This window comes from Lactuca virosa, chromosome 4 (assembly GCF_052849685.1).
Source record: "Lactuca virosa cultivar CGN04683 chromosome 4, Lactuca_virosa_CGN04683_v6, whole genome shotgun sequence".
Taxonomy (NCBI): Eukaryota; Viridiplantae; Streptophyta; class Magnoliopsida; order Asterales; family Asteraceae; genus Lactuca; species Lactuca virosa.
In genome coordinates this window covers 167,046,975-167,061,779 of record NC_136429.1, presented here as the reverse complement: position 1 = coordinate 167,061,779, position 14,805 = coordinate 167,046,975, and the positions used below count along the sequence as shown (strand labels likewise).

At 32.3% G+C, this 14,805-nt stretch overlaps 2 long non-coding RNA genes across 3 annotated transcripts; both read right to left on the bottom strand.

Annotated features, from left to right (window-relative positions):
• Positions 1–601: 601 nt before the first annotated feature.
• Positions 602–1,664, bottom strand: LOC145168596 (uncharacterized). Of its 2 annotated transcripts, XR_013741954.1 has the most exons (4): positions 1,285–1,664; positions 1,139–1,192; positions 1,004–1,033; positions 602–899 (listed from the first exon to the last, which is right to left on the bottom strand). It is a non-coding gene; the product is annotated as an uncharacterized LOC145168596 (long non-coding RNA). The 2 variants fall into 2 exon arrangements; XR_013741953.1 differs by having other exon boundaries at positions 602–1,033.
• A 4,952-nt stretch (positions 1,665–6,616) lies between these two features.
• Positions 6,617–9,550, bottom strand: LOC145107682 (uncharacterized). Its single transcript, XR_013707925.1, has 2 exons — positions 7,131–9,550; positions 6,617–7,038 (listed from the first exon to the last, which is right to left on the bottom strand). It is a non-coding gene; the product is annotated as an uncharacterized LOC145107682 (long non-coding RNA).
• Between the last annotated feature and the right edge of the window lie 5,255 nt (positions 9,551–14,805).

The window sequence follows — 14,805 nt, the reverse complement described above, 5'->3', positions numbered from 1 at the left end:
TGCGAAACCAAAAATGTTCTCTCGGTTGTGCGTTTCCCTGAATCGAATCTTCAGAAATATCAACCCAAGTTTTGACCAAAACTAGCTCTTCGTGTGGAACCCATGTTGTCAGCTTTTGTCTTCCCGGTTGTGCGACACCCTCGCGCGCTTGTTTTTTCCCTTTACGTCTTTGTGGTGGTGGTGTTGGTTGAGTTTCAGGAACCATGTCTTCTTCTTCCACGTCATCCGATTCATCGACAAGTTGGTATTGTTGTTGGGTTTGGGTTTGAGTTTCGGTTTGAGTTTGGGGTTGAGGTTGATTTGGCGATTGTTGATCCGGAAACACAACAAATTTTGAAAACATTTGCGACGGAACATTTGGAACTTGCATCGGGTAATATTGGCCAACATTTTGGTATTGGAATTGTAGTGGGGATTGAATGGGAGCATCGAGTTGGGGGCGGTAAACTCCTTGCGGGGATGAATCGATAGCAAAAATGTTTCGAGGAGGGATGTTTATACTCGAACCATGGTTTTTTTTTCCTTCGATCGGAAGTTGGGATTTGATTGTCGGGATTCATTTTTTTTTATTGATATAAAGTAGAGAGAACAGAGGGTAGTGTGATGTTTGATGTTATATGTATGTATTTATAGGAGTGGAAAAAGGATAAAAAAAAAACAAAAAAAAAACCACAATTAGCCGTTACAGCAAAAAAAAAATTACATTTTTACCGTTGATTAACGGTTCTTTTTTTAAAAAAAAAAGAAAAAAAAATTTCCCAGCCAATCGCAGCAAGAGAGAGAGAGCGGGAGAGACTCCCCTCTCCATTTCCCGCACAACGCTTCCCCGCGCCGACGGTGCGGTGTTCCGTCGGGCGGGAAGCTTCCCGCTGCCGTTCCCCGCGCCCGCTCCGTCCGGCCTAATAAGCAATCACAACCCACCACTCATCAAAGATAAAAACAACAAACAGAGGGTATTTAATTTTAAGACCTATGAAAAAAACACACAAATACTGTCCAGAACCTGGTATGCCGTTTTTTCCTAATTAGTTGCCTAATCAAAAAGAGGTTGTCAGCTACTTCCAAAAAAAGACTACCACAGTTCCATAAGATTCAAAGATCTCAAGTAAGCAAGCCAATTTACATCGACTGAACTTACCAATGTTTTGGAATTTGGAGAAATTTGCCCTTCAGTAAAAGAAAAACTTCAAATCTGTAATTGGGAAAATTATCAAATAAATATAATTAGATTATAAGATAGTTAGATTCAACTGACGAAAAAAAAAAAGAGAACCTTAGACATACCTTAACATGGGATTTTTTCTGCCCTCGCCAAATGAGATAACCAAATGGAAAATCAAGGAGTCAATGTTGGAAGCCGAGGGTTTCCGTTAGAGAGGGAGCGAGAGTATGTCCACAGAGCAGCGGAGAAGGGAAAGCCATCGGTGTTGGTGACGGGTTTTTGGGAAACCGATGAGATATAGAGAAAGACACAGGGTTCGACGAAGGCTGAAGAAGCAGACGATTGAGGCGGTGGTTCATACGGTAATGTGAGTAAGGGGAAGTCGGACTTTAGACAGTGAGAGAAGACGGTGCAAAAATCGTAAGTACCTGATTGGAGGTTAAGGGAGGCAGAGGGCAAATTGAAAAGTGAGGAAACTTTTGTGGCAAATATCTGAATTCGGAAAGTGTTGTGTTCGAACTCAGAACAGCCAAAAGGTTTCAGTGCCCTACATGATCACCTCATGTCAATTAATAGTATATAGGATTTACTAGCCGTTTACCCATAGTTTGTTTGGGCAATAATTTTCATTTGGGAATTTGTTATATTTCAAGGAATACAAAATATTGGGCAATAATTTTCATTTGAGAATTTGTTATATTTTAAGGAATACAAAATATATATACACTGTTATGGTTTTGCAACAAAGAATAGTTATAGACACATAACGAATAAAAAATAAATTTTTAGTGTGCATGCTATTTTTATTGCCCTTCCCTTTAGAAATTAGGGTACATTTTATTGCTTTTCTTAGTTTGGCCTATTCTTTTATTAAATTAGCGAACAAAAAAAAGCCAAGGGGGTGTGCGACAGGACAGTTTTGTAAGCTTTAAATTAGATTTTTTTTTAAATGTCAAAAAAAAAGTCTTCGTTTGCACTTAAAAGAATATGGATTTAAACAAATGATCGGTAAAAGTAAAAAAAAATGGCTACACTTTGAGGGTAATGCAAATACATCATGTTTCTAAGTGTAATGCAAGTAAGTTGCTAACATAGGTACATATATAGAACTACATTTCTAGAACATGGATTCTATTCCCAATAAAATATATAAGTACATTGCTATTAACAGACAAAAAATATATGGGTTGCTAATATGAGTAAAACATTACATAATCATGTGATACTTTGAACATAGAACTATACATAATTTTACATAGGTCATGACATCACCTTTCATCCTATGTCAAAACCTTGTACAAATCCTAAAAGCCTTCTATATATTGACAGACTGTTCTATCCCGACCTTCGCACATTGAAGTGGTATCATCGCCTTCTCTTTCTTCTCATCCCTCTCCTTCCGCCCCTTCATCATGCACCAGTAGAGAAACCAAATTTTAAAGTAAAATTGTAATAAAACTAAAATTCACCCATTCTAATAAGGCATATATTTTAAAATCACAACCGACGTCTAAAGTAGGATGCTTAAACAAACAAATTAATATAGGTCGCTATTTTAGAGTATAAATTATCATTTTTTTTTAAAATTAAAGTTGGCTTCTATATATGTAATGGTCAATAAAACTTTAAAATAAAAATTAATAATACATTGTACTTTAAAATAGCAACCAACTTTTAAAGTATGATGCTATAATAAACAAAAATTAAAGTTGGTTGTTATATTAGAGTATAATTATAGATTTTTTAGAAATTAAAGTTGGTATGATGTCATAATTCAACTTTAAAAATAACATCCAATTTTAAAATAGAACCAAATTTCAAAAGTCAAAATTCCAAAATCAAATTTCTAGGTCCGATGTCTAACAGTAGGTCTGCCAAATCAAATTTTTAGCAAAAAATTAAGATGCAAAAAACTGAAACACCAGGTATGATGTAACTGTATTTAAAAAAAATAGAGTACAATTTTCGAAGTGTATGTTTATTGAAAAATAATAACAGGAAACTGGTACCTAATTCCTTTGGAATATCGAAGTGAGTATGTTACTTTAGGGCCAGAATTGAGCCAATTAGGACTGTGATTTTGTATAATTAAGAAAAATCCGTTATGATTTAAAGTGTAAAACGATTCAAATTAACAGACTTTCCCTAATATACACACAAAATCTAAAAGTTTGTTAATCAAAGTGTAAAAAAGCTGTAAATGGATTCAATGCCAAATTAAATTATAATCGAAGTGTAAAAAATTTGTACATATTCAGTAATAAACTAAATTATAATCTAAGTGTAAAAAATCTGCATAAATTCAGTAATAAATAGAGTAACAGACTTACCCAATTCATGAACCGGCATGAACAATGCATTTGGAAGCTGTAAATAACATGATGTCAAAATCTAACAGAGAAGTAATTGGAGTGTATTGACGCCAATAGTATGCAAGATCATGAACCAAGATTCTACCATTGCGATTCACCACACTTCAAATAATGAAAATTGTTTTTCGATGACATTGTCATAATTAGGTAAGATTCTCCAAAGTATAATGTTGTAAAAGAAGAAACTGGAAAGGTGTCGACATTTTTGTTTATTGTAATTCGAAGCCATGGGAAGTCATAAGTGAATCAGATTCATGTAAAACTGTTTGGGTTGACATATGAAAGCCCTGCTCCTTAAGAAGCTAATTGCTATAAAATGTGTTTGCTGATCCAAGAGGCTTTGTAATTAGAAGGTACTGCTGTAATTCATTTCTAATTGCTACTATTTTCATTTATTTGTCTATTATAGAACCGTACTTTCAATTTTTCTTATTAGAGTATTGTATTTCAAAGTATCTGCCCAGTTATAGCAATAAAAAATTAAAAAAAAATATGTTGTGACCCATGCGAAGCATGGGTCCCTACACTAGTTAATAGTATATACTAATGCTCAGATACATGTATAAAAACCCAAAATAAAACCAACCACTCAAAATCCCAAATATATGTTCATGGATTTGTGCAGGGATGGATCTTTATGGGGGTTAGGAGGGGCTGTGCCCCCCCCCCCCTGTTTTTTTTGTCACAAATAGTCCTTAAGTATTATTTTTTTTACATATTAGGCCCAAAAGCTATAAAATTTGGCTTTGGCCCCCCTGTTCTCCAATTTTCATACTTATTATACTTTTGCCCCCCCCCCCCCCCCAAATCAAAAGTTCAAGCTCCGTCACTGGATTTGTGTACGAAGAAGACACCCATCAATCGATATCTTTCGGTGTTATCTTCTATTCTTATTCCATTATCACAAATGTTAAAATAATTAGCATCTTACTTTCTTTCGAAATACATATAAATGGCGAATTCATGTCGACTCAAATAATGACTTGATATATAGTATAAGATTCCATGTCAATTTTTCTAAGATAAAATGTCATAAATAGATAATGACTTGACATATAGTATAAGATTCCATGTCAAGACAAAATGTCATAAATAGTCCTTGTGGTTTTTAAAAAGTAACAAGTCCATGATAACTTTTACAAGCATTACAACGGTGGTCACTTTCTTTTCGATTTTGCATGGTTGGTTACAGTGGTGAATCTAGACCAAAAAATCAAGTGGTTCCCAAATTAAGTAAAGTCAATAAAAAAATCAACAACACTTGTGTGGGGTCGGGTCGGGTCAGGTCGGACCGTATACCTTAAAAAAACTGGACCAATCAGTTCATCCTATTAAAACTGATCAGGCACCACCGATTAAAAATTTTAAAAAACCGATTGAAATATAAATGAAAAAAAAATCGTACGCTTTAATGAAAATCTAGTTGATTATTAGTCCATTGATAAAGCGGTGAACGGAGAGTAAGAGTCTTTGGCATGTGAGCTTCTTTTTATTAGAGCAATTTATTTATTTATTGATATTTTGAGAGTGCTGATTAAAAGTGGTTAATTTTTTTGTTATCAATCTCATAATTTAAAACATGGTTCTAAAAAACGCGCCATGACGCGCCTCAAGGCGTGCCATGGCGCGAGGCGTGGTGTAGCCGTTACGAAAACGTCCAATGCGGGTTTGTTAAGCATGACGCCCAAATAACATGGCAAGACGCGCCTTATCCCGATATGGCGCAAGTTTTTTTCAAGGCATGAGTATTTTTTGTTTTTTTTTTGAATTTTTTTATCGGGCCTAAAATAATTGAGTTTTTGTTAACTTTTTATATTAAATACTAATATAACACTTCTAAAAACTTGATATACTTGATAAAAATCAATAATTATATGATTTATCTCTTTTAATATATATAAAATAGTCACGCCTTGAAAAACGCCATGGCTCGCCAAGGCTTGTCATGGCTTAACTTTTACCTTGCCGCCAAGCCACGCCTCACGTTATTTAGAGTCTTGATTTAAAATAACAAATTAACCCTACTAACTTATTTTTTTCTCTTTTTAAAATGATTTTTAAAGATATTTTAAAAAAAAAACAAACTATAGGTAGATCATTTATTTTTTCTAAGATAGTTCCTAATTTTTTCTACAATATATATTGTAAATTAAATTGAAATTTTAGGTAGGTCCTAAGACCTACCTTAGGGCTTAGTAGATACAACCCTGGATGGTCACCGTGGTTGTTGTTGTTGTTTGTTTTTTTTTTTTTGATCTAAAGTTACTATTTACCCTAGATTAAATATTTTATTGGTTATTATTATAGATCCGGTAAGAATTTTTTTTTCTTAGGAATGTAAGAAGTTTTTTTCTACATATTTTTTTGACGAACAAAACAAATGAATCACTAGATGAACCAAAAATAACATGATTCACAAAAAAAATTCTCAAAAAAACATCGCGATGATTCATTTATACAATGATTTTGTTGTTATTTATAAAATTGTCATAAAAGTGAATTTTTTCTTAATTTACTTAAAAATAAATCATCAAGATGTTTTTTTGGGAACTTTTTCTTATGAATCATCTAACTTTTGAATCATCTAATGATTCATTTTGTTTGTTCATCTAATGATTCATTTTCTTTGTTCGCTAAAAAAATATGTAGAAAAAAAATTTCTTACCTTCCTATATATATATATATATATATATATATATATATATATATAAACAGAATCTTTTGCGAACCAATATTTTACCACAAAAACTTCTTCAAATGCGAATTTTTTCCGAGAAAAGTGACTAATGCATTATGTTAATCATATAGCAATACATTATCAAAAAAAAAAAAAATCTCAAAAAAATGTATATATACGAAAAGTATATACGTGCGTTTTTGACAAACATATGCGTTTCCAACATTTATACACTAGAAATGTTTCAGGGTCATGCTAAGCACGACCCACAAAGGGTAATTTGGGAATTTCCATAAATATAGTCGTCCACTGTTTAATATTTTTACCAAATGATTTTCTAAATGTCATGGAGCAAAAAGTGAAAGCTAATTCCAATGCTCTAATAAATCGAATGAAAGAAGAATGTTATAACAAAAAAAAGTAAGTTGTTTCTTATAAATATCTTCATTTGCCTTTACAAGAATACAATTGACACTCTAACAATGTATGATTGTAATAAAAAAGAAGGGACAAGCTCACCACTCTTCGATATTATGAAGCTAATGGCCAATTGGTGGACCTAAACTTCACATACCCACTCCTTGTCCATCTTCTTATTCCGTGACCAACATCCCAATGGGCTCCGTTAGACTTGATATAGTTAGACTTCATATAAGAGGCTTAAAACTAAGAAAAAATAACTCATTAGGTACATATAACTCATATTTAGAATCAAATCATATGAAAATGGAAGTAAAAATCGGCATTGAAGTGATAACGGATGACGAAGATGGAGGATACCGGTGAACCGAGATACCGACCAACAAAACCGAACAAGTTTCATCAGCCTACATCCAAAACAAGTTGTTATTATCCAGCGATCAAAAACTTAACCACAAACATCAAAATCAGAGATAAAGAGGGATAATTTGGTATTAACCTTTCAAGTTTCTTCTTATCCGTAGTAGCAACATACATTTCATTATCAACATGGTCATAACCCCACAAAGGGGTGTCATTTTATTCATTCATTAGGTGCATAAAAATCCAAAAAAAAAAAAAAACAATATTGTAAGTACGAAAGTTGTCTGAGAAAATGGCTTGCATTTGAAGCTGAGCCTTGTAAAAAACTACAAAAAGAACCTATGTGCTTTTTCCCCCATTTCAATATCATTTATTTTTTATATTTGAGGGTAAAATTATCAAAAAAAAAAAAGTCAACCATTATTCATGGGCGTGCTTCTTCCTTAAAGTTAAAATCATTGAAACTAAACTTAGAATGACCTTTACAGTTTACATATATGGAGTAACTACCAAAAATATATAGGGGTAAAAAAATTGTTCCGGGTTAAAATTTTAGGGGCTTCAAAGACATTATCATTCTACGAAGAAGCTAAAAATAGCAATCTACTTTGACAAAGTCTTTAATCCACTGCAACGTTAGTCTTGACATATTGAATTTGAGAAACCAGGAAAATAACATCAAACTTTAAGGATCATTGATGAAAAAATAATCCACCCCACAAGCAACAGGAGGTAGCAAGGTACTTTCCGAATGGAAGTGCAACTATACTACATCAGCTTCTACTACCATTAAAACCTTTAAAAGTTAAAGTGTCATGAAATGAATTATCAATCATGAAAAATGTACAATAAGGTAAAATAGTTTGCGTATGCAGTGGCAATAAGCATAAAATAGCAACATATTTTAAAAAAAAAAATCCATCCATCTTTTTTTTTTTTGTCAATTACATGTGTCCCACTAAGCTTTTAAACTTCTCATGTCCATCAACCAACACAAATGAGAAATCTAAACATTTATTACGTGGAACTGAGCACAATTTTTTTTAAAAAAAAAAAAAGAAAAAAGTAGTACCTTTATCATTTTAATAGAAAATAATTTAGCCTAAATTTTTATGTGGTTGCTAGTCGGCCCTGCCGAAAAATAATTGAAATGGACATTAACAAGTTAGTAATTTTCTATACACGTACCCTACAGTTTGAGTAGAACAAAATCATTAAATTACAAAATTGGATTCTAAATACAAATAAAAACAATTATTTTACTACCAATTACAACATGGAACATTCAAAAATAAAACAAAAACAAAGTATCTCACCATCCACTACATGAAAGAAGTAGGTTGCTAACTGCATAGTCTAAAACTTGGCCAACTACATGGTTTCTTTTGATATCAACAAACATTGTATCTAAATCTTCATCTTTAAAAGTAAAATACAAAAGATATTGTACAATAAAGAATAAATAGGGTACCTGGTCAAGAAGATGAAAGCACAAATACTACAATTAACAAATATAACCCCTTAATGACCTATATTGCAGCAAAAAATCAATTAAAAAATGGAAGTGCCAGAATAAACATGTATGAAGAAGCATATTAAAAATGGAACTTCTCATCTCCATCAACCATTGCACGCCATCACCAAATACTATTTTGACTTTATAGTATTCTGATTAAGTTATATTAAACTCTATTGAAAGGAACCGATAAAAAAAACTTCATTGTACAAAACGTACACCAATATTTGATGGAAACAAAAATGTTTTGACACCGCAGCTTACCATTTTTCTTCAGAGACTAAACACGAAATCAATTTCGATTCTCCTTTCGCTAATACAAATGGAGTGGCAGAAATAGTTTAGGGAAGGCGAACGATGTTATCATAGTGGAGCGTTTTTTGCCATGGACAAATAACACAGATAAGGGAAAGAAAATTTGGTGTGCAATTGTTGGAAAGGAAATTGATTTTAGGGTTGTTATAATCTTGAATACCCGATGCTCTGTATTCACCCGTAAACTCGATTATACTGAACTGGGATCGAGAAAGAGAAAATTTTGAAACCATATGCGTCAATATGCAGAATCATCATTCAAACAAGCATGAGGTGTCCCACTTTTTTCAGCCTCTAATGTTGGTGAGGAAGAAGTAGGGATGTTGTTAGAGTACGGTGGAGATAGAAATATCCAGTCAGGTCTGGTGTCTAAAAAAGAGGAAAATAAGGAACGATGGAATGGGGAATGGTAGTATACTGAGGAAGAAATGTCTTCGTGGTCGGAGAGAGGAACCGATGATGTAAATGGGGATGGGATAGAGGGTGAGAAATGAAGCGTCTAATGGAAGAAACATGAATGTAGGAATAACAAACCTGGAAAACACATATCCCGAGAGAAAGGGAGAAGGAAGCATGTGTCCCAAGCTTTGGAAGATGAGCCGATGGTGGAACACAGTTGTAAGAAGATAGAGAAGTGTCGGTTGTGGAACTACAGATAGCTTCACGCGCCCAAGACTTATGGTTGAAAAAAGGCCTAACGATTGTGCTTCACGCGCTCACCACAATCCTCCTCATTTCAAATGGAGAGCTCTCAATGTAGAGGCTTTACATATATAATAATGATATATGCAATTTTCATATGTACACGTTTTATTTTATTATTATTTTTTGAAAACTATAAAATACATTTTTAAAATTTTATCCCTTTTCAAATTAAAACCCCAAGTTAAAGATCGGACATTTTTGAAACATTTTTTTATGAGAGGTCAGTTATATAAAACAATTTAATTTAATTTTTGATTGTTTTTTGTTTTATTTTTATTATTTTTCATTGACGATGATATTTTAATTTATTAACCACTTTTATATTTTACTAAATAAATGTCTTAGTGTTTTGTATTATGCAATTAACTTGTCGATTCATTAATATTTTATTCTATTCTAAAGTACCGTTTGACATAAGAATTGGGTGGAAAAGAACTAGACATAACTAGACTGAACATGACTGGACTGGACATGACAAATAATCTGTATAGTGTTTGGTAAGACTGAACAGAACAAAACAAGTTGTCTGAAACTGTTTGGTAAAAATAGAACTTAGATGATGCAGTCGAATGTGCAGATGAGAAATCCTGGAAGACAGAGATGAGATTGAAGACGATGATATTGAAAAAAAATCGGAAATCAGTAATATGAAAAAAAATCAATTTCTGTGTGCAATTGATATAGGAAGACGATGATATTGGAAAAGAGGATAATTTCATAACAATGGTAGATAACGAGAGAGCCGGAGACGCAAGGTAAGACCCGTTCTAGGGTTGTTTTCGTCAGATTAGAAAAGAGGAATACGTTTTCTCTTGAGTTCCACCTTTTTGGGTGATACTATTTTTTAGTGAATTATCCCATTAGACTTAGGTCAAACTTTTACTTTGTTCCAGTTCTAGGTATGCCAAACACTCTATCAAAAGTTGTAGTTCTATTTTGTCCCATTGTGTTCTCCTCACCACACGGGTCCTAAAAGTATTTTCAACGGATCCTAAAATTTATTTCTTATTTTAGTTTCTATTTTATTTCTCTCCATCGGCACTCCATTTACTATTTATTTTTGATGTAAATAAATCATATTATCTTAAATATGAAATAATACTATTTATGTACACAAGTTGTTAGTTTAATCTCTTTCATTTTAAGTTTACACATTCTAGTTTATTTTAATTTTACAAATTATAATTTAAATGTAACAATTGGTATTTGCAATATCATGTTATATGTTTAGTTAATCATAAACATAAATTTAATCTTAATTTATATGTAACAATTGGTATTTGCAATATCATGTTATATGTTTAGTTAATCACAAACATAAATTTAATCTTTATGTATCGAATTCAAATAAAAATTAAATTATGTTTTATTCAACATGGTAAAAATTTTTAAAAACCTATAATTGAGATATACTTTGGATACAAGTATTCTAATAGCACATGCATGTAACTTGTATATACAATAGTAATATAATAAAACCCAACAATTTAGTCAAAAAATTCATATGATAATATAATTTATAAACTTATCGTAAGAAAAACAGATATAATATATATTTGTTAAAAGATAATTAATAGAATGAGTGTTTTTTTTTTTAAAATCTATATAAGTTATAAAAAGAAATATATTAGGAATATAGGTTTTGGTGTAAAACTTGGTGTAAAAAATAAGTATTTTTAGAGACGAAACATTATCTACACTATTTTTATTCTATTTGGGTGTAAACAATTGAGACGGTTTAATGTTTTCTCCAACCTATACAACAACACCATCATTATACACCTATTATTTATTTATTTATTATTTTTTTATGGTTTGTTGCATAAATTTACAGTTAAATTTATAAAAGAAAATATTAATTTTGATCATCTCCTATCATTGACCATTTTTATTTTTATTTTTAAATTAACTAATATGCTCTTTTGTTTAGAACAAATTAAGGCATTAAAAAACTCTAGCAAGAAAGTAGAGAATAAAAAATTACAAAAAAGTGACACTGATTGGATTTTTTAACCATTCAACCCAAGAAATTATAATTTTTCGGTTTCTACTTTTGGAACAAATGAACGAAAACTCTTTAAAGAGTCAAGAATCAAGTATTTGCTAAACTTATTTCTTCTAAACACCTTATCATTTCTAAAACTCCAAATGATCCAAAAAGTAGTATCTAATATCGATTCCACAATCACCTTTCTCTTAGAATTACACGACAATAACTCCAACCAATTGAACCATTATGTGATCGATAATGCTAAAGGCCTTTCTAGATCTGCCCATCTGCAAATTCCATCCCAAGTCCTTGCAGCGATTTCATACCTTAAAAAAAGATGCTCAACATTTTTTTGGCTCACCAACACAGAATGGACATAAAGAATCAGGCACATCAACTCCTTTGTCAATAGGATTCACTCTTAACGAGAGATGATTCAAAAGAAAACGCCACATAAAAATATTCACATTTGTAGGAACAAAACGATTCCATCTTGTGACTTCATTCGCAGCTAGAAGAAAATAGTCATCCGATATTTTCCGAATATCACTCACCAAGAAAGTGTCGATATCATCCAACCTCCAAGCCCAAGAGTCAGGAGATGGTGCAAGGTGGTAGTTGAAATCAGTTGCACTAACTCCATATACTATTGATTCTCCATACCTCCATGAACACTTCTACGCTACTGCCAAGAATTACCCGTATGATTTAATCTTCCTGAAATTAAACACTTTTTATTTTACTCCAACAGATACAAACGAGGGACACAGTCTTTTAAAGCCATGTACCCTACCCAAACATCCTTCCAAAATTGAGTAGAGGATCCATCTCCCACCATTTTCACCATAACCAAATGTGGGATAATGCCTTTGGTATTGAGTTTATCCATCGATTTGAAAATTCGAGCCCACACCCCATTTTCAACAACAAAAGATTCACAAAACTGAAATTCACATGAACCTTTTCCATTATGAAAGATAATGCCTTTGGTATTGCCTGAACTTCTGCCATTATGATAGGTTCAAGTATTGGCACAACTTTTGGTTCATGCTCGATTGTAAGTCGAGAATCAGGCTGTTGGTTTCCATTGTCGTTTCCTAATCCGCTTTGTATCCTCACCATGACGTTCTATACATTGAAGCAGGCGTTCATTGTACCGAGACAAGAATATTAAGATAGGGAAGGTGTAGACGCGTAATCCTCCTTATTACTCCGAAAAGTTATATGCTAGTTCTAATATCGTAATTAAACGTTTAGAAACTTGAACACATAAAATTTCAAGATTCGGTCGACAATAGACCATAGATCCGATCAAACAATAGCATCCTAAAGCATATAAGGAATCTTATAGCTATATCATAAATCATTTAGCACATAAAAGCAATTTATGCATCTTTCCTAAAAATAGCAGACCCTCATCTTACAATCATCACTTAGCATTCTAAGTTTAAGTCTAGAAATCCTACAAATTCCTAGTTCGCTTAAATTAATGCTCTGATACCAACTGTGACATTCCTAGATTTACTCTCATTTTAAAAATTTTATTTATGCTTATTTTTAAAACAAAGTATTTCTTTTGTTGTGGAATTGGTCCCAAAAATATTATTTCAATGTGAGATAATATTAACATTAAACATTTCCGAAGAAATGTTCGATATTGATATCTTTTCAAAACTTGGGATGTCATAACTGATACAAAACATAAGCATAAACAGACCTTACATTAATTTTCACTAATGATCTACATATCATTTAATCTCTCAGTGTAATGTATCTTCGCATCGATACCTGTGATACAAATAAACTGAGTGGGTCAGGTTGGGAAACCTGATGAGTATATATGGTTTTCAACCCACAATAATATAGTTAATGTGTTTAATTATCAAAAAATTAACCCAATTACTCATCCCCATTTTACTATTCATTCTTCCATATGGATTTATCCTAAGGGTCATCTTAATCATCGTTGCTGACAGTATTGTTACAGGGATTTCTCTGCAATACATGTCAGTAATTTTCTTTCTATTTTTATTCCTAAGGATTTGTCCTAAGGAATAGACACGAAGTCCATTGTTGCTAGTGTTTAGGCACGAAGGCCATCACTGTCGGCGTTTAGGCACGAAGTCCATCGCTGCCAGTGTTTATCTAATAGGCACTAAGTGATGGGTTTTATACGTTACAAAAATCTATTTTTGGCGAAAAAACATAAACCCTAAGTTCACATGCACCCTAAAGGATCTATGTTCTCACTATGATTTTCAAACAACTATTGAACATCAAGAACCCTAAAAGTATGTTTCTATCTTCGAAATTAGTAAAGGGTTATTAGAAAATTCATACCTTAGTTTATTATAGAAAATAAAATAGTAATCATTCCTTGTTGGTCTTCAGAAAAGTAGCACCAGAAGTCTCGTGCCTCTAGTGGCTCACACCAAACCCTAGAAAATTGGAGGCTAAAGAGGAGAGAGGAGGAGGAAGGGAATTTTCAAAATTCTCTTTGAAATGAGGTGAATTTAGAAAATCATAACCCAAGGGAGTTTATATAGGTGATAGGGAGGCTAAGGATAAAACATATTCCTTTTAGATAACCATAATCCTTTTGGTTTCCCCTAAGGCATCCAAGTTTCCTTAGAGTTCAAGAAAAGCGCTAGAATCCCTCTAGAACTTCTCTAGAACCGTCCCCCCTATGGGAGGTTCTAGACTTGGTCAATGTTCAACTTTTAAACATTGTCACATTTAGTCCTTCCACTTTTAATTAATCCAATTATCCCAAAATTAATTCCATTTAATTTCTGATTAATTTTTAATTAAATAATACTATTTCAAATTAATATATTATTCTCAAAATATATTAATAAATTATTTATTTTGATTCCCAATTAATTTATTAATCATATAATAATTAATAAATCAATCTCTCTTTCTCTCTCTCTCTCTCTCTCTCTCTCTCTCTCTCTCTCTCCAAAAAGCATTCCAGTCAATTATTGGGTGTGACAACTAGCATTTGAGGCTAGGAAATTCCGTCCTCATGTAAGCAATAACTATTGTGAGACTTGTGCTAACACATTAAAGTGTACATTATAATTCCTAATGGAACATGTATTATCATAATGCAAATCTCTCCCAAACCTCTCCATGTATCTCAAATCTCTCACAAATCTCTCCATGTATCTCAAATCTCTCTCAAATCTTCCTATATTGTTTTTCCTTAGTCAAAATCAACTCAAAATGAAAAGAGGAAACTTAAAAGAGCAAATCTAGTTCGGAACCCTTAAGAAGCTTCAG